Source organism: Ostrinia nubilalis, chromosome Z (assembly GCF_963855985.1).
Source record: "Ostrinia nubilalis chromosome Z, ilOstNubi1.1, whole genome shotgun sequence".
In the NCBI taxonomy this organism is placed as follows: Eukaryota; Metazoa; Arthropoda; class Insecta; order Lepidoptera; family Crambidae; genus Ostrinia; species Ostrinia nubilalis.
The window spans coordinates 26,272,426-26,297,891 of NC_087119.1; the positions used below are offsets into that span (position 1 = coordinate 26,272,426).

General features: G+C 34.9%; 1 non-coding gene across 1 annotated transcript; it reads right to left on the reverse strand.

The window, feature by feature from the left end:
* Positions 1-797: 797 nt before the first annotated feature.
* Positions 798-870, reverse strand: Trnaf-gaa (transfer RNA phenylalanine (anticodon GAA)). Its single transcript has one exon. It is a non-coding gene; the product is annotated as a tRNA-Phe (tRNA).
* Between the last annotated feature and the right edge of the window lie 24,596 nt (positions 871-25,466).

Here is a 25,466-nt window from a genome sequence, read left to right on the forward strand (position 1 = left end):
CTCAAGAACTGTATTATTTGTTGTAGTGGTTGTAATTTTTAAGTATTGCATGAGTAGATATAGTATAGTGTAGTAATTAGCAGGAAACACAATGATTGCTCGTGCTGGGTGGCGCCATCTTGCTGTAACTTTAATAATCTTCAAAAATCTATCGAATTCCATACAAAAAACACCCAGTTACTGCTATGGTAACGGTTGAAGTAGGCTGGTGCAACTGAGCCTGAAAACTAAGGAGAGCCTGAAAACTAAGGACGAGAACTATTGCCGACAAACTGTAATGCAGTTTGGCAAGTGTATCTTTATATTTGATGTGTATCCTTTTGTGAACAATAAATAAATAAATAAAAAAGAAATTATGGTAAAGTAAGCTAGGTATAGTATATTGGGACGTGTGACCTACCTGAGTGCCCTGACAAAGGCCTATCTTCTAATAAGAATTTTAATTTTGAACTATTATTATTTACACTTAATAACGACTATAAATAACCATACATTTTTTTTAATATATCTAGTATCATCTGTCTATCTCTGAACGTGAGTGTCAAAAAGTACCAAACGGATTTTCATAAAGTTTTCATAATTATTTGCCCCCAGCGGAGGCAAAATTTGTGGGGGCAACCGGGAATAGCCTTAGTATAGTCAAAAAGTATACTAGAATCAATGAAAATGAATATCCTTGCGCCTGTCTAAAATTACGTGTCAAATTCTTCTTTAGCCAACGAAATACTTGCATTATGTTTGTACTTATTCGTATTACTATTATTCAATACAATGTAAAATAAAGCAAAAAAGCGTTTTGCCGAAACCCGGGCTCGAACCAGGGACCTCTAGATCTTCAGTCTAACGCTCTCCCCACTGAGCTATTTCGGCTATGTCCTAAGGGATGAAAATGGGAAAGGGTATCAGAAGTCTGTCGAATCGGAACACTCTTGATTGAAAAGTTCTGTTATATTTTATCGGATTTTATAAAAAGAAACATACAAAGTTATTTCGAATAAATAATTTTATTGCAATAACTATAAAATAGGTACTGATAATACTATTTAACAGAGGCTTTGAGAGTGATTTTCAGCTAAATTAGCTTTATTTAAATCCTACATAAATATTCTAAGCAAAACAAAAATTAGTCCTTCATTTTGCAATACCTACACTTGTCCCTCCTGGGATTTGAACCACTGACCTCAAAAATGCCGAAAGAGGCGAATTCCCTGAAATTTGGAATTTCCCTGAAAATCTTGAGTTGCTTGAAATTCAACTGGTGAAAGATTGTTATATTTTGATGTATTATTTTGATTTGGCCGATTCTTCATACAATTTAAAATCGGGCACAACTATCGGCCAACTAAAAATCAACGGTGTGCGCCTACTCTAAGTATTTAGTAGCCAATAATTTGATCAGCTTCCATGTGAATAAGGAATCAGTCGATAATAAATCGGAGTAAAGCTCTTAGCAGACTTATCAACTCGGAAAGGGATCTCCTATACTACTATCGCTTTTCGCGAGCTTTCATCGCCTTTCGCGCGCTTTCAATTGCGAGGCGTGGCGTTTACGTTACGGTGCGGTTAACTTTCCGGGTTGATAAAATGTGCGACGTTTGAATTTCGTTGTTAAAAAAAAATAAAAGACTAATAAAAAAAATTAAATTTTGCTTTTATGTGACCTTCACGCTTTTTGCCCTACCAGTGCAGCGCTTCGAGACCAACATTTAATTTGGCAAGTGTAAGCAATCTCACGCCCGTATTCACAAATGTTACTATGAGGTCTCACAGTGCGCGTGGACGCACAGGGTGACAGACAAATCCAAGAACCAATCGCAGAGCTTTATTCAACGCTGTGCGTTCGATTGCTGCTTCACTTAAGCAAGCATTTGTGAATACGGGCGTTAGTCTCCACTGTCAGCCGGTTAAAATAAATAAAATAACATTGCTTTGCCGGAACAGTTCACTGAATTTGCTACGCATTCTTGATAATATGATAGAGTAAATCAAAATGTAATCAGGTAAGATAGGTACAACAACAAACTTGGGAATTGGAGTGTGAGGCTTGATTTTACATGACATGGAATTAGAAAATACATAGTTAAAATAATTAACATAATCCACACGACAAGAGCGCTCATGTGCGATCCAAGTGTGCTTAGATGTCAGGAAAATTCCCTCCATGTATTTTATATGTGCTAAATTGACAATCAGTAGGTATAGACTAAGAGCTAGTAAAAGTAGTAGTTTTATGGTATAAAGCCACGATGACCCAAATTTCATAATTCACCAACAGTTTATCCTGTATTGGGACTATTGGGAGCATACGCTGACAAACTCTCAGCTTTTATAAAATTACGTAGGTCTGGCGTTCACTAGCTCTTAGTTTAGTAGGTTACAACCAATATAGGTACCAACTTTTCATTGGATGAATTTTCCAAACACGTTTTTACGCGGTGGAGCTGAAAATCGATGAGAGAAATGTAACTAGCTCAATGATTTTTGTTGTAAGTATGTATATATCACCGTAAAATTGTGAATTCCGTCAGATTATCCTAACCTAACCCATTGTTAGTTTGCAATGTAACGCGTTATATTATAAACTGACAGAGTTCACAATTTCACGTTGACATGACATACTTTTAACAGCAATTTACACGATAGCAAAGGGTTCAGGATAATAGCAATTAGCATAGAATAATATTAAGTACTAATAATCTAATTACGGTGAAATGTTCTGACTCCATTTTTACTTATAAATTATATGTATTATTCCTTCTTTCTTGGGGATTCATGTAATTTAAAAATCATTTAGTCTTAAAATACATTAAATGGGACTGTTATGAACGCAATTCAATGTAATGCAATACAATGCAATGAAATGAAATGCAATGCATTGCAACGCAGTGCAATGAAATGCAATGCATTGCAACGCAGTGCAATGAAATGAAATGCAATGTAGATGAAAAGACTCACTTATCATTTATTCTTAGTGTGTGTGGTCATCATTATCATCACTTCGGAAAAGAAAGTCAACTGATTCGACAGCGAGGAAGTTTAGTATTAAAGACTCAATCACTCAACTAGAAGAATATTAATCTCAGCATATAGGAAGACGACCAGTTTTAATGATCCCTTATGCTGTTAAACTAGTCAATTTCTTGTTTTCTATCAAGTTTTGCTCTAATTTAACAGGATAAGTGGTCATCGAGCATCAGGATGAAGACGAGTGTCAATCAAGGTGAAAACAGAAAATTAAGGGGTATTATGGTATTACTTTTATGAAAATTGTGTCTATGTATTAATTATTTCATGCTGTGCTTAATTAGACCTATCATATTTCTTTCATTACAAGTGGAAAAATAAAAAATGTTTTATTAAATTTTTATTCAAATCTTTGATATGGGTTAATGACGTGTTATTTCAAATAGAAGAATATACAGGGTGTCCCGTAATTCAACATCAAGCCGGAACTGGGTGTTGAGGCAAGTTGTGCTGGTTATCAGAAAAATAGAAATAAATCTATGTGGCATATTTTAAAAATAATAGGCATTTAAAAAAATTAAAAAAATCTACTCCCGGTGACGGTTTTTTTACTCCTTTTGCCTCAAATCTTCACTTTTTCCAAAAAAATTTTTTGTTATGTAACCCTGAATAATGCTTCTCTAAATTGTTATCAAAATTATAAGCTGCTGCAGCTTGGTTGAAAAAATATTTTTTTTTTCAAAAAACATTTTTCAAAACTAAAGTTTTACCAAAATTATACTGACTGTACTGAAAAAAATTTCTACTACGCAAATTTGGCAAGTAACGTCAAAATTTGGCGCATTTTATAAGGATTCCAAAATGGTATAACACTTGGTAAAATCTTGCTGTAATTGTCGACAATTTTTGTTAATTAATTGGATATAATCCCGATCTTAACTTTATCTACCTTCGTTAAAAATATTATTCTAATGTGCCCAAAATTCAAGTTTCTAGCTTAGGTGAGGTGGAGAAGCTATTTTAAAAGGCATGAGCGGGACGGAGATAGGGTCTCCAGGTGTCCGGCTTTAACCGGACATGTCCGGCTTTTATTGTTAGGCTTTTCATGTGGCTGCCGCGTCAGGCGCACGCATCAGAAAGAAAAAAAGTAACATTTATTACGATAAACATCAATTAGTTAAGGACAGAGAAGGTATACGGAAAAAAAGACAGAAATAGCACATAAATATTACGAGGAATTAAAATGTGTCTGAGCAGTGCTATCCTATCGCAACAGCGATGCCCATCGCAATGGGACTCCACTCAGCATACGCCGTGGCCCTCAATGAGGAAGGCCACGACGCTGGTTTTAGTTTAGACCGATGGTGATAGTGCTCACTCGTGAGCTATGAGTTATGACACTAATTTTATTACACCCACATGAGTAGTGACATGTCCGGCTTTTAGGGTACAATATCTGGTCAAATGAGGCACAGAGTCCTGTTTTTGGACCTGGTAACCATAGACGGAGAGGGTCATCTTACCAAGTACAAGTGCAGGCAGAGCAGGTAGTAAAGGCGCGCGCGCACTGGTGACTTAATTTGTCATCATGACAGTATGTCAACTACGGTGTCCCGCAAGGCAGTACACTCGGTCCAACACTATTTTTAATTTACATAAATAGTTTATGTGATCTGAGTGTTCCTGGGGCTGACACCATCATGTTTGCAGACGACACTGTGGTTTTATTCCATAGTAAAAAATGGGAAGAGGCGAAGCATATAGCAGAAACAGGACTAAGTCATATAACAGCCTGGTTAGAGCACAATCTTCTAACAATTAACTCCCAAAAAACCAAATTCCTCTGTTTTAGCAAGACAAAAGCCAAAAGTCCAGACAACAATTTATGCCTAACGTTACACACATTCCCCTGCAACCAGAACATACAATCACCCTGTCATTGTCCTACTCTCTCCCGCATTCAGACAATCAAATATCTGGGTGTTACTGTCGATGACAACCTCCAATGGAAGCAACATCTAAATGTAGTCTCCGCTAAGGCGCGCAAACTCATATTTGCATTCAGACAGTTACGTATTGCAGCAGATCACGATCTTCTTGTCTCAACTTACAAAGCTCTTTGTCAATGCATCCTTACTTACTGTCTATGTGTTTGGGGTAACGCGGCGAAGACTCATATGATTCTGCTGGAAAGAGCTCAAAGAGCCGTTCTCAAAGTTGCACTAGGTCTTCCTTATCGGTTCCCAACAGAGCATCTGTATCAGCAAGCTAGGGTTCTCCCAGTCCGTAAATTATACATACTATTAACCTTATGTAGATTCCACAACAAAATAGTCCCACATACAACATTAGACAAAAGGAGAGTCCCTAGGTTCACTATTCCCATAACACACTCAGGACTCATGAAACGGCATTTTTCACACATGGCCCCTAGACTGTACAACAAAATACTTGCAACAAGTAAAGACATCACACAACTTGTTTCGGTAACGTTTAAAAAACTTATTATAAAATGGATGGAACAATATACGTACGACACTTTAGAAATGTTAATCCAGACAATTACTAGTTTCTCTTAGCACACTTATTCACTTACACACAAAATCACACTTACACACAAAATCACACTCACACTATCATACACACATTTTTGTTTTGTTTTTCTATTTAAATTATTTTTTAAATTAAAAGATAAAATTTAATCTAAACACTAAATTTTAGTCTTATGTTTTTTTGAGGAGGAGCCTGACTCTCGTTACACAGGTTAACCTTATACGAGAGCGGCACATATCTTGTAATTGTAAAGTGTTTATTTAATAAAAGTATTTTCATTTTCATTTTCATTTTTTTCACTAATAATTATTACTGTCATGGTGACATAAGTCACCGTACAGTCAGTCACAGAAACTTGAATTTTATGCACATTAGAATAATATTTTTAACCAAGGTAGATAAAGTTAAAAAACGGGACTGTTTCCAATAAACAAAAAAAATGTCGACAATTGAATCAATAATTTACCAAGTGTTATACTATTTTGGAATCCTTACTAAATGCGCCAATTTTTGACGTTACTTGCCAAACTCGCGTAGTACATTTTTTTTTCAGTGCAGTCAGTTTAAACGAGACAAAATTTTTCTTTATATTTTTTTTTTTGAAAAAATGTTTTTTTTTATCCAAGCTGGAGCAGCTGGTTTTGTAATTTTTTGTAATTTTGATTACAAATAAGAGAAGCATTATTCAGGATTACATAACAAAAAAAATTTTTGGAACAAGTGAAGATTTGTAGCAAAAGGAGTAAAAAGACCGTCACCGAGAGTAGATTTTTTAGATTTTTTTAAATGCCTATTATTTTGAAAACATGGTACATAGATTTTTTTTATATTTTTCTGATAACCAACATAACTTGCCTCAACACCCAGTTCCGGCTTGACATTGAATTACGGGACACCCTGTATATAAAGAAGACAATAATTGAAGAAGACGATCAGTTTAATGATCCCTTTTGCTCTAAAGTTATTCAATACCTTGTTCCCTATAAAGGAATTTAGTAACTTTACAGCATAAGTGGTCATCGAGCATCAGGATGAAGACGAGTGTCAATCAAGGTGAAAACAGAACAGTAAGGGGTATTATGGTATTACTTTATGAAAATTGTGTCTTCAACCATATTTTTCTACCTGCATTTTGTGCATATTGTTAGGACGTCTACGCACTGCATCCGAATCCGTGGTGTGATTAATTCAGGCCAAAGAAGTAGAATAAGTGTGTGTGTTAAGAAACAAGATGAGAAAATTCGTATTTTTCGGGTCCAATGTGGTGTGTAGTCGCCTTTAATCGTCATAAATTTGTAGATGAAACTCTATTGTCAAAAGGTATCAGGATTCACTAAACATACTACTAGTATTATTTATTAGCAATGCATTACTGTTTGGTATGTTTCATGTGTGATACGAAGTCTTATGTCAATAATAAAACAAATGATCCTATTTTTATTGATAAATAATAATTCTTTATGATTAATTACTTCATGCTGTGCTTAATTAGACCTACCATTTTTCTTTCATCACAAGTGGAAAAATAAATAAAAATATTAAATTTGTATTCAAATCTTTGATATGAGTAACTAAGTATAATATTGTAAAAAATATTAGAATAAGCATTAATGACGTGTTATTTCAAATAGAAGGAAATTCATAAAGAAGACAATAATAGAAGAAGACAACCAGTTTAATGATCCCTTTTGCTCTAAAGTTATTCAATACCTTGTTCCCTATCAAGGAATTGACTGACTTTACCGCTAAAATGGTCATCGAGCATCAGGATGAAGAAGAGTGTCAATCAAGGTGATCAAAGCAAGTCAAAACCAAGTAATATGGTATTACTTTTATAAAAAAAAAAGATTCGACAGCGAGGAAGTTTTGACGACTCAGTCACTCAACTAGAAGAATATTAATCTCAGCATAAAGGAAGACGACCAGTTTTGATGATGCCTTCTGCTGTTAAAATAGTCAATATCTTGTTTTCTATCAAGTTCTTCTCTAATTTAACAGGATAAGTGGTCATCGAGCATCAGGATGAAGACGAGTGTCAATCGAGGTGAAAACAGAAAATTAAGGGGTATTATGGTATTACTTTTATGAAAATTATGTCTATGTATTAATTATTTCATGCTGTGATTAATTAAACCTATCATATTTCTTTCATTTTTTATTTTTCCACTTGTACCTAACAAGTGGAAAAATAAAAAATGTATTATTAAATATTTATTCAAATCTTTGATATGAGTGCCTAACTAAGTATAATATTGTGAAAAATATTAGAATAAGCAATAATGACGTGTTATTTCAAATAGAAGAAAATTTACAAAGAAGACAATAATTAAAGAAGACGACCAGTTTAATGATCCCTTTTGCTCTAAAGTTATTCAATACCTTGTTCCCTATCAAGAAATGAGTAACTTTACAGCATAAGTGGTCATCGAGCATCAGGATGAAGACGAGTGTCAATCAAGGTGAAAACAGAAAATTAAGGGGTATTATGGTATTACTTTTATGAAAATTATGTCTATGTATTAATTATTTCATGCTGTGATTAATTAGACCTATCATATTTCTTTATTATTATTAAATATTTATTCAAATCTTTGATATGAGTACCTAACTAAGTATAATATTGTGAAAAATATTAGAATAAGCATTACTCGTTTCAGCCAAATGACGCCCACTGCTGGACAAAGGCCTCCTCCAAGGTTTTCCACAATGCACGGTCCTGCGCTGCCCGCATCCAGGCTCTTCCCGCGACCTTTACGAGATCGTCAGTCCACCTAGTAGGAGGCCTGCCCACGCTACGTCTTCCAGCCCGTGGCCGCCACTCGAGAACTTTTCTGCCCCAACGGCCATCGTCTCTACGAGCTATGTGCCCCGCCCACTGCCACTTGGTTTTAGCAATTCTGCGAGCTATGTCGGTCACTTTGGTTCTCCTGCGGATCTCCTCATTTCTGATTCGATCACGCAGGGAAACTCCAATAATAAGGAATAAGCATTAATGACGTGTTATTTCAAATAGAAGGAAATTCATAAAGAAGACAATAATTGAAGAAGACAACCAGTTTAATGATCCCTTTTGCTCTAAAGTTATTCAATACCTTGTTTCCTATCAAGGAATTGAGTGACTTTACAGCAAAAATGGTCATCGAGCATCAGGATGAAGACGAGTGTCAATCAAGGTGATCAAAGCAAGTCAAAACCAAGTAATATGGTATTACTTTTATAAAAAAAAAAGATTCGACAGCGAGGAAGTTTTGACGACTCAGTCACTCAACTAGAAGAATATTAATCTCAGCATAAAGGAAGACGACCAGTTTTGATGATGCCTTCTGCTGTTAAAATAGTCAATATCTTGTTTTCTATCAAGTTCTTCTCTAATTTAACAGGATAAGTGGTCATCGAGCATCAGGATGAAGACGAGTGTCAATCAAGGTGAAAACAGAAAATTAAGGGGTATTATGGTATTACTTTTATGAAAATTATGTCTATGTATTAATTATTTCATGCTGTGATTAATTAGACCTATCATATTTCTTTATTATTATTAAATATTTATTCAAATCTTTGATATGAGTACCTAACTAAGTATAATATTGTGAAAAATATTAGAATAAGCATTAATGACGTGTTATTTCAAATAGAAGGAAATTCATAAAGAAGACAATAATTGAAGAAGACAACCAGTTTAATGATCCCTTTTGCTCTAAAGTTATTCAATACCTTGTTCCCTATCAAGGAATTGACTGACTTTACCGCAAAAATGGTCATCGAGCATCAGGATGAAGAAGAGTGTCAATCAAGGTGATCAAAGCAAGTCAAAACCAAGTAATATGGTATTACTTTTATAAAAAAAAAAAGATTCGACAGCGAGGAAGTTTTGACGACTCAGTCACTCAACTAGAAGAATATTAATCTCAGCATAAAGGAAGACGACCAGTTTTGATGATGCCTTCTGCTGTTAAAATAGTCAATATCTTGTTTTCTATCAAGTTCTTCTCTAATTTAACAGGATAAGTGGTCATCGAGCATCAGGATGAAGACGAGTGTCAATCAAGGTGAAAACAGAAAATTAAGGGGTATTATGGTATTACTTTTATGAAAATTATGTCTATGTATTAATTATTTCATGCTGTGATTAATTAGACCTATCATATTTCTTTCATTTTTTATTTTTCCACTTGTACCTAACAAGTGGAAAAATAAAAAATGTATTATTAAATATTTATTCAAATCTTTGATATGAGTACCTAACTAAGTATAATATTGTGAAAAATATTAGAATAAGCAAAAATGACATGTTATTTCAAATAGAAGAAAATTTACAAAGAAGACAATAATTGAAGAAGACGACCAGTTTAATGATCCCTTTTGCTCTAAAGTTATTCAATACCTTGTTCCCTATCAAGGAATGAATAACTTTACAGCATAAGTGGTCATCGAGCATCAGGATGAAGACGAGTGTCAATCAAGGTGAAAACAGAACAGTAAGGGGTAATTATGGTATTTACTTTTATGAAGGTTGTTCCTTGAACCGTATTTTTCTACCTGCATTATGTGTATCTGAATCCGAGTAATTTCAGGACAAAGGAGTAGAATTTTACTGTGTACATAATTATGTTGAGAAATTATATAGAAAAATTCGTGTGTCTTCGGATTCAATGTGACACGAAATCGCCTTTAATTATAATGACAATTCCTTAATGAAATATAATTAAAATTATCTTTATTTCTTTTCATAAGTATAAATTATTTCATGCAGCCCTCATTTTGATTTTTCATGTATTTTTCACTAAGAGCAAGTAGAAAAATGGATTGAATTTGAAATTTGATTAGAGTAAATAAATGTTATGTGAACAATAGAACAAGAATGACGCGGTTTCAAATAAAGTACGGCCAACTAGCAGCGATACAAAAGGTCGGTTCGACTGTCGAACTGACAATCTATTCTGTCTCTTCCCATTTTGTGGATTTGTCGTAATGTCTCGTTCTCCCGCCAAAATATGTCAAAGTCAACCCTTAGGCTGGGTTGCACCATCTTACTTTAACTTTGACAAACGTCAAAAATCTGTCAAATTCCATACAAAAAGCACCGGTTATCGTCATAGTTACCGTTATAGATAGGTGGGGCAACCCACCCCTACTATTCCAAATGATCGCTTCTCGTTGGCCGTACTTTACAAGAACATTACTCAATACTTAAGATATTTGAAGACTAAGGCTGGGTTACACGACCTAATTTGACCGTAACTGTAACGATAACCGGTGTTTTTTGTGTGGAGTTTGACGGATTTTTGACGTTTGTTAAAGTAGTACTCGTAGTAAGATGGTGTATCTCAGCTAACAGTTTTTATGTTCCCTTCTGCTAACAAATGATAGATTTCTGGTTGTCTGTCAAGAAGTTAAGAAAAACTTACTTTTTAAATTATAGATAACTTGAAAAAATCGTACTGCCTTAGGCGGGAATTGAACCCACGACCGCTTGCCGGGCGACTGCTCTTCCAATTGAGCTACTTAGACACTGGATGAACGAATCGAAATTTTCAAGTGTAATACGCTGTTACGGCCAGCGTAAACGAAAACGAAGGTAATACGGCGGCGAAGTTTCACTGATTTAGCAGCTCTACTGAAGAAAATTCCATAGAAATGACCAATTTGAATGATCCCTTTTGCTGTGTAAATTAGTTGGTTCTTTTGTTTCCCATCAAAACTCGCTAGTTTAACAGCCTAAGTGGTCATCATGCACATCAATGAAAAGACGACGACAATTAATCAAGATGATCGAGAGAGGTCCAAACCAAATATTGGGTATTGTTTAAAGTTGTTTCTTCAATCATATTTTTCTTCCTGCACCATGTGTATGTTTTTAAACGTAAACGACTGCATAATATGTGGGTTGAGTGTGAGTTTACATCAAACAGTGAGCGTGTTAAAAAAATGTATAAAGATTTTAGTTCTTGAAAGTTTCCGCTAGGGGCGCTGTACAATCCGTCATACATTTAATGTCACTTTTTTACGCAGTCGACATCGAATGCGTTTGACGTAAACTCACACACAATACGACCCCTAAATCTGAGTAATTATTTGGTCGAACTACTCGTAGTAGGATTAGTGTAAATAATGTAAGAAATAAGAATAAGCAAAAATGACGCGGAAGTTCAACTAGAAAAATATTCCTCAATATGTAAAAAGTCGACCAGTTTTATGATATTTATGAACCCTTCTACTTATTAAATTGCTTGTACTCTTGTATCCTATCAAGAACTAGATTCATAAGTGGTCATCATGCACATCAATGGAGAACCTCAAAAAATCAGCAAAGAAGCATCAACTCTACTGGAAGAAGAATACTCTTTACTAAGAATACTTGTTTTGATGATCCCTTCTGCTAACAAATAGTAGATTCTTGTTACTTGTCAAGAATAAGTAACTACCATTTGTTGGCGTGTGTGGTCAACATTCGCACCATGTGGAACGGGACTTTCTACTTATCGTTCCCACCGCTGCAACTCCTGTGTAGCCAGGATCTACAGCTTGACTGCCAGTAAAAGCCAACCATGTAGAAAACGAAGGTCCTCCATCATCAGCGTCAGGTAGTATGGCGGCGAAGTTTCACTGATACAGCAGCTCTACTGAAGAAAATTTCATAGAAATTACCAATTTGAATGATCCCTTCTGCTGTGTAAATTAGTTGGTTCTTTTGTTTCCCATCAAAACTCGCTAGTTTAACAGCCTAAGTGGTCATCATGTACATCAATGAAAAGACGACAGTCAATCAAGATTATCAAGAGAGGTCAAAACTAAATATATTAGGTATTGTTAAAAGTTGTTTCTTCAACCATATTTTTCTATCTGTATTATGTCTCTTTGTACTCGTATAATGTTTACGCACTGCATCCAAAGAGTAGGAATAGTGTGGATAACGAAATTACTATGTACTAGCGGCCGCCCGCGACTTAATTCTATCCTATATTGGGAGCATACGCTGACCAACTTTCAGCTAAAATGACGTAGGTCTGGCGTTCACCAGCTCTTAGTCTATCAGGTTCCTACAGCAATTCAGTTTTGCGGCATTCATCAATGCAGGATGCCGCAAAACTGGACTGTCGTGTGACCACACATAGGTACGTAATAATTCGGATCGGTTTTTTGCGGGACACTGCAAACGGGATATTCTTGTGGCCCCACCATACATCGGCAATAACGCGACGAATGTTATAAATATCTTTTTGGACAATCTCACACAGCGCCATCTAGCCCCAAAGTAAGCAATTAATATGCTTGTGTTATGGGTGCTAGCTTAACGGATATACTACTCATATACTTTTTTTTTAAATACATACATATTATACATAGTAACACCCAGACCCGTCACAGAAATTAAAATTCATCATTTCAATTTCTGCCCGGCCGGGAATCGAACCCGGGACCTCTCGGCATAGTAGTCCGTTCTGAACCACTACACCAAACGGCCGACAATGTTGGTATTAAAGTCCGTAGTTTATCTGCGCAGTAGTGGACTTCACATGTCCGCAGAGAAAATAATCCATAGGTGTGAGATCACACGATTGTGGAGGCAATTCACAGGTCCATTACCTGAAATTATGCGCTTGTTAGATTTTTGGGCATTAGTCATTTGTAAATTATGAAATATTAATGTATTAAAGCAGATTCTTTAATTAATAAAGTTACCACAAAAAGAAGAATAATAATAAGCAAAATCTAGCATAAAATACTTTACGTTATATTCCTATCATATCGTATTATACCGTGGAAATATATAGGACTATAATACTGTAGTTTAATAAATAAGCAAGTTCCAAATTAAAAATCCAATTATAAATTCAAATGGTTTATTGAGTATAAAGCCCTTTTCCAGGACACTTATACACGTCCCAAATATAGCTTGCCCTACCACCACTTCGGGACAACATGGGCTGGTGCTGAGAAGAAGTGGCGGAAGAAACTCAGTCACCTTTGTCAGCCTCTTTTCCAACCAGTTACAACAATTTATAACTTATATAAAAATGAGTAATCTAGCAGTAATTAAGTCTTATTTATTATTAACATTTTGACGGTATTCTGTATAACCAGTATTTATAATCAAACACACAGAACACAAGTTCTAAGTTAGGTTACGTTAAGTCTTAGGTTTAGGTTAGGTTACAACTTAGGTTTTGTATCATAACACAACCGGCAACTATAAGCATAGTCCTTCTTTATACTGGTCATCAAACTACCGACCCGACCCCGTGGCATGTCACCATCAATTAGCCAGGTGTCAATATAATAGGCCTGGCGCAGCCACATAGCCAAGTGTTAATACAATATCACAATAATACAATACAATTACACAACAAGCATAATAATAGTACCAATAAACAATGTATACTTAACTTTGGTCAGCATCACCTCAAAGATCCGTCCAGACTGCCCCTCAATGAGAAATTCCATCTATTTATAACCAAATTCTCCCTCTTTTTACTCAACTCCGATTGGTCGGCTTAAAACGACCAATCAGAACAGTCGACCAATCACAGCACAGGATTTTATAACTATTTTTATTCGGAAGCGGAAGTTGGAGTTTCTCATTTTACAATATATTAAAAATAGGGTAATATTCTCTTTCATATTTAGAATCGGTGATCTTAATTAAATTCTGAATTATTAAAAACCCAAAAACCTTACAATAAATTCTAATTTACGAATTATATAAATCTGAATTTTAATCTGTCAGTTAATATGGCGGCTGTGCAATGTTTTGTGTGTGTAGTGTTTAACAAGTTAAATAGTGTACCAATTATACATATTTACCATGGAATATTAACATAAATCAGGTATGTACATTATAAATATCCTAACACGGCCATACTGACAAGTACTTCGCTCTCGAAGTACTAAAGATCAAATTCTAGCAGCTTGTCGTTTCGAAACTTCAACGTTATCTTTCCCTTGCCAAAATTTCATTAAGAAATAAATCTGTCCTTCGACAATATAAACAATATTAATATCATAGTAAATTCACCTGGTCGCAACCAGTCTTACACTTGATCGTCGTCAGTCCATCTGTCTACCTGGCTGGGACCAGTCCACCTGGCCGTAACCAGTCCACCTGATCGCAACCAGTCCTCCCGGCTGGGACCAGTCCACCTGATCGCAACCAGTCCACCTGGCTGGGACCAGTCCACCTGATCGCAACCGGTCCACCCCGGCTGGGACCAGTCCACCTGATCGCAACCAGTCCACCTGGCTGGGACCAGTCCACCCGATCGCAACCGGTCCACCCGGCTGGGACCAGTCCACCTGATCGCAACCAGTCCACCTGGCTGGGACCAGTCCACCTGATCGCAACCGGTCCACCTGGCTGGGACCAGTCCACCTGATCGCAACCGGTCCACCTGGCTGGGATCAGTCCACCTGATCGCAACCAGTCCACCCGGCTGGGACCAGTCCACCTGATCGCAACCAGTCTTAAACATTACAGTCTAGTCGTAAGTCTGACCTAACATTTGGTTAATTTATCCACCGCGTCAACCTCGGCACGCCCCTGCCGCGACGATCTAGCTGACCAGTGACTCCAACGAGGAGTGATAAAATAACCGTCCAGAGGCAGAAGGCTCCTGAAGTCCGGTAGGTAGGATCGTTACAAACCTTTGTTCAGGAAAGTCTTTGTCACAAAAGTCACAGTTCAAGTCTCCTCAAGTCCAGGTTTTTTAACAAAACCTCCTTCCCCATCGCGAATCAGTACCAACCCTCGCAATCATCTGCTGCCCATGATCACTTATTGGCACCAATACACGATAAACCAGCAGATATATAAATAGTTTTATACGATTTGTGTAATGGGTATCATTTTAAAGAAAAAGAAACGACAAACTACTAAATGACAAACATTTTAGGACCAACTAACGATTGGTTAAGTTTCTATCGTACATTCGTTTTGTTACACAAAATGATTACAAAGTAGTTAATCATAAAATACCTCAATCTCTCGGTCAGCTCTGACATCTTATCTCTATCAATCATTTCCTTGGGCCAATACTGATAATTTTCTTAAGCAACTATAATCAACGCTAATTTTCATTCCTCTCAGAGCAAAACAATTGTCCATAAACAGGGACCACATTATGCAATATTATTTCTCAAATTACAAATGGAATAAGGTCCTTTGAATTAAAGATACCTACAACTTTTTTAACCAATGGTCTTGGGACACGTAGATATACTAAATCACTTACTTGTAATGTTAGAATATTACTAGGTCTCGAAAGCCGTGTAAAAGAAACTTAAACCATTTCATTTATTATTGGGCCCCTTTCTAAAGAGACAAATAGTATCGAATAATGTCTTAATTACTGAAAATTATACGGAGTTTAGCAAAGTTTAGAAAAAGTGAGGTTTAGTTATAAACAATGTTATACCAAGTGGCCTGATTTTAATGTGAATATTTTATATCCTGTTTTAATAATAATGTTTGTTTATTTCTATTCTAACTACTAACAAGAGAAAGATGAATGAAGAAGAACAACATTAACTTAATACGAAATGCCGACAAATATTTTTTTTTTTTTTTTTACACAATTGTTTTCTATTTAGTCGATAATCGACACCAAAGTAGTTATATTTAAAATGTTTTAAGTAATTTATTGACAGTGTAACAAGGGTTCTGCTTTTTCTAATCGTGTAAAATAATTTACTATGTATGATTAATCGATTCTGTTTTAGTCAGTTGTCCTTTTTAAAAACATGTAAACACCAGATAGAAATGTAATAGTGACGAATCATCTCGTAAAATGAAATTAATGTAATATCTAGGCACCTATAGATCGCCGAGGTAATTTAACTAGATAATTATTAATAACATACCTTTCTTTCATTGTTAAACCAATGCCTTGAAAAATAAAAAAAAATATCTCATTTTTTTTTTTCAGAAATTATATTGACCGTTTGCCATTATAAGTATTTATTCTCGTCTAAAGAAAATGTTGTGTAATGAAAGCTAGAGTCGAGGATTTGTGTTTATGGTGTAATTGTATGTAAAAGTATCTATTTGTTTATATTGCTATCGGTTTCTAATTAATCAAGGTATATAATTATCAAGTAGGTACATCATTCAACAGTGATTGTATACTATTACATGATATATTTGCTACACTGATTTTTAGCAAACGAGATTTTTTTTTTAAATACCCGTTAACCTTGAAATAGTAGTGTTACTTTATTGTTAAATTTTTCATAATACGTTCGGCCAATCTGACATTCAATTACAAATTATTATGCGTTGAGCATATTAGAGACAGCATAAATATTAAATTTCACTGGATGGATTGTACCGGTAGTAATCATGTTATGAACCAAGTGTTTTTAATAGTGTAAGTAAACTAAATTTAAAAAAACCATCAATCAAGATTAGGATATATCCATAGCCTACAATGGATTATACGAGTCTGAATGGCATGAAGAGGTAAAACAGCAGATTACAGAAAAAACGATAAAATGCCACGAGACTAGAAGAAAGACTTATCGAATATAATACATCCAAAAGAAGAAAATAACTAGACACGGTGTTAAATCATCCGGGCGGTGAGATAAAGAAAAGAAAAAAAAACGTAGTGAATAAATACGTTTTTTTTTATTGTTTTTGAAATTCATTTTATTTTACTAGTCAATTTGACCCGACATATTTTCAAATGTAATATTGTAGTTTAAATCTGATAAATTTTAGTTGTATTTGGTATCTAGCTATGCGATTTCTTAATATGAAAACTATTTTTGATGTTTTCCTACACAATGTATTTTGATTATTGAAATAAATTTCATGCTTTGTATTATTTTTTTTCAATCTGACAAAGTCCCCCTATTTTCGACCATAAGTTAAATAACACTGTCATACTAGGACTATTTACTACTAGTACAATTTTGCTCTGAGGGATGTTTCTTAGATTTGATATTATACTAGAGCACAGACAGCGATATCAGTTCAGATGGGTGTTACAATTTCACAACTTAATAAATACTAAAGCAAAGCCCCTAAGGGCCTTACCGGCCTTTGCGACGTCACCAAGCTGCTCCATCAAAACTCCTTCGATCTTTCTTCGAAGTATTTGCACCACCCTTCTGCACCGCTGCCGCCGGCCGCTGGCTCGAAGACTGGCAGCACCACGTCTTCATCAGGTCTTCGATTCGAGAAAACAGCATCCCATACGGCTTTCAGGTCTGAGCCAGAGAGCAGGTTCCATTCTGAAACTTAGATAAGGACGTATTAGCAAAAGTGCTCGAATCCCACTTCTGATGTTAGATTTTTGGGCATTAGTCATTTGTAAATTAGGAAATAAAATATTAATGTATTAAAGCAGATTCTTTAATTAATAAAGTTACCACAAAAAGAAGAATAATAATAAGCAAAATCTAGCATAAAATACTTTACGTTATATTCCTATCATATCGTATTATACCGTGGAAATATATAGGACTATAATACTGTAGTTTAATAAATAAGCAAGTTCCAAATTAAAAATCCAATTATAAATTCAAATGGTTTATTCAGTATAAAGCCCTTTTCCAGGACACTTATACACGTCCCAAATATAGCTTGCCCTACCACCACTTCGGGACAACATGGGCTGGTGCTGAGAAGAAGTGGCGGAAGAAACTCAGTCACCTTTGTCAGCCTCTTTTCCAACCAGTTACAACAATTTATAACTTATATAAAAATGAGTAATCTAGCAGTAATTAAGTCTTATTTATTATTAACATTTTGACGGTATTCTGTATAACCAGTATTTATAATCAAACACACAGAACACAAGTTCTAAGTTAGGTTACGTTAAGTCTTAGGTTTAGGTTAGGTTACAACTTAGGTTTTGTATCATAACACAACCGGCAACTATAAGCATAGTCCTTCTTTATACTGGTCATCAAACTACCGACCCGACCCCGTGGCATGTCACCATCAATTGGCCAGGTGTCAATATAATAGGCCTGGCGCAGCCACATAGCCAGGTGTTAATACAATATCACAATAATACAATACAATTACACAACAAGCATAATAATAGTACCAATAAACAATGTATACTTAACTTTGGTCAGCATCACCTCAAAGATCCGTCCAGACTGCCCCTCAATGAGAAATTCCATCTATTTATAACCAAATTCTCCCTCTTTTTACTCAACTCCGATTGGTCGGCTTAAAACGACCAATCAGAACAGTCGACCAATCACAGCACAGGATTTTATAACTATTTTTATTCGGAAGCGGAAGTTGGAGTTTCTCATTTTACAATATATTAAAAATAGGGTAATATTCTCTTTCATATTTAGAATCGGTGATCTTAATTAAATTCTGAATTATTAAAAACCCAAAAACCTTACAATAAATTCTAATTTACGAATTATATAAATCTGAATTTTAATCTGTCAGTTAATATGGCGGCTGTGCAATGTTTTGTGTGTGTAGTGTTTAACAAGTTAAATAGTGTACCAATTATACATATTTACCATGGAATATTAACATAAATCAGGTATGTACATTATAAATATCCTAACACGCTCATCGAATGTTCTGAAGTAATTGTATTTCATTATGAAATGCCAAAACATACTGACCATAATGTTACCCCGCCAATTATGTAATTGACTATCACTAGAAACAGTGTAAGCAATTGAAAGTTCTACCAGGCCTGTTCATCTCCGCGAGTTTACATCGAAAACAAAACACGCACGATGGCCCACCTACAGGATACTATTCGACAAGGCCTCACATACGAGCGAACGTTGACTCACGCACGCGTATTCTTGTGTATGATGGAAGAAAATAAAGAAAATGGTGTACTAAATACTGTGCAGTATTTAACTGCCTAAATAATAATAAAAACACAGAATGTACTTTTTTAAGTTGCCTCAAGACACTGAGAGGTAAATAAGTAGTTAATATTATTCATGATAATTCATGCTAAATCATGTATTTTCTCCGCCATTTTCCGCAGTTTGGTACCTCACGTCACATCATTTTACCGAAGTCAGCCCTATAGCTTCGGCGCAGTGCCGATCACTGACGTTTGTCAACAAAATGGTGCTTGACTCATGAGACAGGCTAAATTACACCATATTGTTAATGACATTGAGCATACATTTTTTTAAATACCTTCGCGAAGTAAAACTTCTGTACGTAGTACTTATTATTATTCTGTGGTTCTACCTCTAAATAGCCTTACTTCTATTATGAACCATTATGTGATTAATACAGAAACAATTTGTCTTGAAGTAAAAAGACTCTATTCCTTGTTTCAGATTACTACAAATCTCTCCGACAAACCAAGAACTGAAGCTGGGACCTGCTGAGCTAAGTGAAGTTTTCCGCACCAGTGCGTCATGCAGGATGGTTTTGCAAACAGTATCCATTTTTTTTTAATAAGCTCTGTAGAACAATTTAATAATACAACTTTATCTTAATTATTTTTAATTGTGATAGTTTTTGAAAAAAACATATTGAAAGTCTGATTCGCGGGTGCCCGAAGCTTAAGTTTTAAAGGAAATTGCTTTATGTCTTTGCAGTATAGTCCAGTCATTTGGTACAAAATAATTGGGTTACCTGGAAAGTTTTCCGGGGGTAATGGAAATTGTTATTTAAATATAGATTTCGATATGAAAACGCATATTGAAGCATATTTTGCGGCGCCCCCACGACAAAACTATTGATTTCACAAAAAGGTCATGCCGACATCAAAAATAGGAAATTTTCCCTAGTTTTAGTTTCTCTTAGCATGTTTTATCATAAAATTAATCCGACAGGAAATATTTGAAAAAACTGCTACTAGGCAGCATTTTTCCAATATGGCGGCGCGAGTGGCAACCATACGAGGTCGCAAGGTTAAAATTCGTAAAGAGCACATCGAAAAAAGAACGGTCACGCCCCGTACAAAAAAAAACCCAGACCCGACAGAAACGAGACATACCTCAGTCTTTTTGTCACGTCTTAATTAGTTAAATTATATATTTTTTATATTCGAAATCTATGTATAACACCAAAATATTACCCTTTGTTTTTGTTCAGGCGTTATACAAAAACTAATACAAAATGCCTATTTATCACCAAAATTGGTAAATGTATGTACCTAAATAGCTGCTATGGAATGTATCAAGGTGACCTGGAGATACAGCCGGATTATACAGGGTGGTTATACATATGGAACGATAAGTGATCTCACTCGATTATTTCTAAACTATACAAGATATCGAAAAACTAGTTACTGATTCTGAAAGTGCTTCACGAGCTCTTTCAAATGGTACCAATAATAGGTTACAGATTATGGAAATTGGTAACATTGAATTTTTGGATTTTGTAACTTCTCGTTTCCACCCTGTATAATCCGGCTGTATCTCCAGGTCACCTTGATACATTCCATAGCAGCTATTTAGGTACATACATTTATCAATTTTGGTGATAAATAGGCATTTAGTATTAGTTTTTTTATGACGCCTGAACAAAAACAAAGGGTAATAATTTGGTGTTATACATAGATTTCGAATATAAAAAATATATAATTTAACTAATTAAGACATGACAAAAAAACTGAGGTATGTCTCGTTTCTGTCGGGCCTGGGTCACAGATGACCGTTCTTCTTTATAAAAGTTACAGACAAAACTCATAATCGGTCAAAACCAGTTTTGACTGGAAAAATCAGTCAGAAGCGATATTGACCAAAGGGATCAGTTTTGTCCAAGCGCGTTAGTCAAAACCACTTTTGAGTTTTGAGTGCAAATATTTTATTCATCCGACCGAACAAATTGATAAAACGATCTACTTATCTTTTACCTGACGAATACCCAGATTTCGAATAAACCTAGATATATTTTCACTAATCCTAACACTTTGTATGAATTTTGACTGATTGGTAAAATTTAAAATCAGGTGAAACCACTTAGTGACTGATTTTTTACACTCAAAAGTGATTTTGACCGATTATGAGCTTTGATTGTATAACATAAATACCAATTTTCATTACTCCCTGAAAACTTTCCAGGTAAAACTACTGGACTATTAACTGTAGGTATGTACTTATACTTTTCTATGAACGAAGTAAATTACCGGCCGCAGCTGAAAAAATAATTAATTATGAAAAAAAAAATAGTTTTCTTTGTGTAAATCGAATAAGTTACAGATTTTGAGTCGCTCCTAAAAATTTGGATACTGATTACAAAATCATCCTGTATACATAATATCAGCCATATTGATGTAGTGAAATGTAGTAGATGCACGACAGTGAGAATCCTGATCAATTAATGTTTCCATTATTTGGAATGAACCCATTTTTAATTGATAATAATTATTGTTAAAGTGTTAAATTCCTATTGATAAATTTTAATAAATAATGTATTAATAATAAATGTATAAAATATTATCATTATTATAACAGATCTTTCTCAGTGCACTTAAAAAGTAAGTAAGTTACATTTAAGAAGCCTTTAAAATTACAAGTGTCATTATGAAATGCGACTAACTTTTGTCAAGTGCTGAAAGAAGCACCTCAACAAACATTGGGTGCGTTTGGCGGAAAAAGGCGCTTGCAAGCAAAATGGCCACCGCTAACCGGTAAGCGCTATCCCTAAAGTTAATACATAGCGGAATAGAGCAACAAATAACTCAGCGAGCGAGATGTCACTAGCAGCAACACTGTGTGATAAAAAGAGATACGTGATGCCGTCGCCGTCACCTCAAACAGAACTGCTTTTTGCAAGTATTTGACAGTTCGGAGGCACTTAGGCATGCTGAGAATTTGAACTCAGATATATTTTCAGATTTTACGTGAGTTAAATCGTGGATGTTTATGAGAAATAAATAAGCACAAAATAGTGAAATAACCCTGACACAAATGATATCCAGCGTCATCTAAAATCGGTTTCGTTTGACAGCTCGTGGTTGTTGCTCTATTTACTCCGAAGGCGCTAAATCTGCAAAAAATGAATGAACGTCACTATTGATGTTAGCAAACGCGTCCTCGCCGACATCGACAACTGTACACTTAGGCTGAGTTGCACCACCAAACTTTGACAGTAACTATAACGATATCGATAACCGATTTTGTATGGAGTTTGACAGATTTCTGACGTTTGTTACAGTCAAAGTAAGATGGTGCAACCCAGCCTTAGTTTGTTTCTCAGCGCTAGCAAACCCGCAAGCGCTTCCAAGCGCTTTTTTCCGCCAAAAGCACCCATAACCACTGTTATAATGTCGGAAAAGTTATAGTTACTCTTAAGGATGACTCAATAATGTATTTTGTGTTCATTGATAATTTGGCAATATTTGTTAATAAGTTTGAGTTTTTTGCGGAATTATGTATGTAGTTGATAACTGTAATAGATTTAATAAACAGAGGGCCTAGTGTGAGTTTAGATCAAAAAATCACATTGAATGTATGACGGATTGTATAGACCGCCCCTAGCGGGAAACGTTCAAAACTAAAATTTTCATACTTTTTTAAACTAACACTCAGCCCACAGTAGGTGCGGTATTAGTGTCATGTCACATCAGACAATGTCATGTGACATTGTCTGATCGTACTACTCACGTACTCGTAACTCAAATCGGGAGTATGTGAATATAATTTTCCATTAGTACGAAGTAAGTTAGATTATCACCAATCGTCGTATATATTAGATAGATACTTATGATAGTCCAGAATAAATAAAAATATTGAAATATTTGAAATCTAATCGTATTTGAACCTTAAGTCGATCGGAGGCATCAAATACCTACTTATCACCAACAAAGAAACTAAAATAGTAAGACACGGGTCTTAACGCGACGTTTATTAATGAGTTACATTATGTACTCTCAGCTTGACGTTTCGGCTGCGATGCTGCAGCCGTGATCACAAGCAGACTGGCGCCATGGCGGCTCGCGAGTCGCGACTGAAATATAACGCGAAAGTTTAAATCTTATATAACAAAGAAACTCATTGATGCCTTTGACTGCATTTGTGAATACTAGAAATACCTAGAAATAGAAACAGACATAATTGATTTGCTTAAAAAGTGGTAACAAAGGATGAAAACATGAACAATATAACCGCACTTTTAATCCTTTCAGATAATAATATGCACATTTAAAACACAATCCAGAAACAATTCATACAATTGAGAGTTTACAAAAACCAATTAAATATTATTAAAGATGTCTTTAAAAATTAAAAGTTGAAAAAATATAATAATTTATGTTGTCTTGTTTCTATCTTTGCAGTTTATTTTTACGCAGTTGGGTTTTTTGTTTATTTAAGTAATATTTTTATTTTTTTACCCCCTTTTTTTAAGCTATTTAATTAATCCCTTTATTTTTATACCCCACTCGATAGGTTTGAGAAATATTTTTTGACATTATTATGGCGCCAAAATCGGCAATATTAATATTTTCTAATTTTGACATACCTACCCAGTTATCACAGAAGACAAATCTACCACACATGACATTGTTGACTTTCATTTTTTCATTTTCACAATATGGCGTCCAGTAATCGCCATATTGAATTTTCACTACTGTCATTATTTTTAGTGACACTCGCCGGACTAAGAGGAATCGATTGACGTGTGAATCATAAATATCGGACCAGGCGTTTGGTCTTTATAGTGCTTCAAAGGATACATTTGGTATCCTAATTTATGCCATGCATCTTTATGTAAATGTAATTATATGTATGTGTTTTGGACTTGTCTGTAAACATACATTTTCTAATAATAAATAAATAAATAAACACATACCCATTGTATGTCTCAAACTATACGTTCCCAATGACGTAATGAGTGGATGGGATGCACTAAGGTACAATTGCAAGCGTCAGTCGAGCGACGCCAGCCCGTTGAGCTTGGTCCTACGCGCTCCGAAGTCCGAACTTCGTTACTCGTACTTGTTAGCAATCCGTGCGCGGGAATTATCGAGTATCAAACTTTGTAAGTCCACATTTAAAATTTTGAATTTGGATTTTGCCTCTTTTTTAATTTGAGGATGTGTGACTGGCCTGTTAAAAAAGTTTGTATGTTTATTCCGAATTATCGAGTATCAAACTTTGTAAGTCCACATTAAAATTTTGATTTGGATTTTTCTTCTTTTCAACCGACTTCAAAAAAGGAGGAGGTTCTCAATTCGACCCGTATGTTTTTTTTTTTTTCTATGTTTGTTACGCGATAACTCCGCCAATTATGAACCGATTTGAACAAATCTTTTTTCGGCGTATAGTTAATACCTCAAGGGTGGTCCCATTTAAATTTAATAATAGAAAAACCAACCCCTAAGGGTGGAAAATTGAGGATGAACTTTTTTATACGCAATATCTCCGCCGATTATAAATCAATTTGAACGATTATTTTTTTGTTGAATAGGTATTATCAAAAGGGTGGTTTCATGCGAATTTGAAGAAAATATTTCACCCCCAAGGGTGGAAAATTGGGGATGAACTTTTTTATACGCAATATTTTTAATTTTTAGTTTTTTTTTGTGTTCACGCATTTGAAGTCGGTTTTATTTTTTTAAAAAGTTATTTAATTTAAGGGATGTGTGACTGGCCTGTTAAAAAAGTTTGGATGATTATTTGAAGTTTTGAGTTGGGTTTTGAGATTTGATGAAAAACGGTCAAGTGTGAGAGTCACAGGTGAAAAGATTTGTATTTTTAACGTATTTAATTATTTTCATTATGTTATTTATTGATAACCATTAGAGAATTCGTAAATAAAGAAGTTTCTGAGATTTGATGAAAAACGGTCATGTGTGAACGCGTGAACAGTTTTGTAAAGTAGGTACCTACCTATAAAAACTTTTATAATAATATTTTAATTGCTATTAAATATTGATTAATTAAAGGAATATGATAAGGTAAGGCGAATGTAGACTTAAGTTTGGTTTTTAGGATTTGATGAAAAACAGTCAAGTGTGAGAATTTTCATCATGCTTGATTTTCTTTTCACT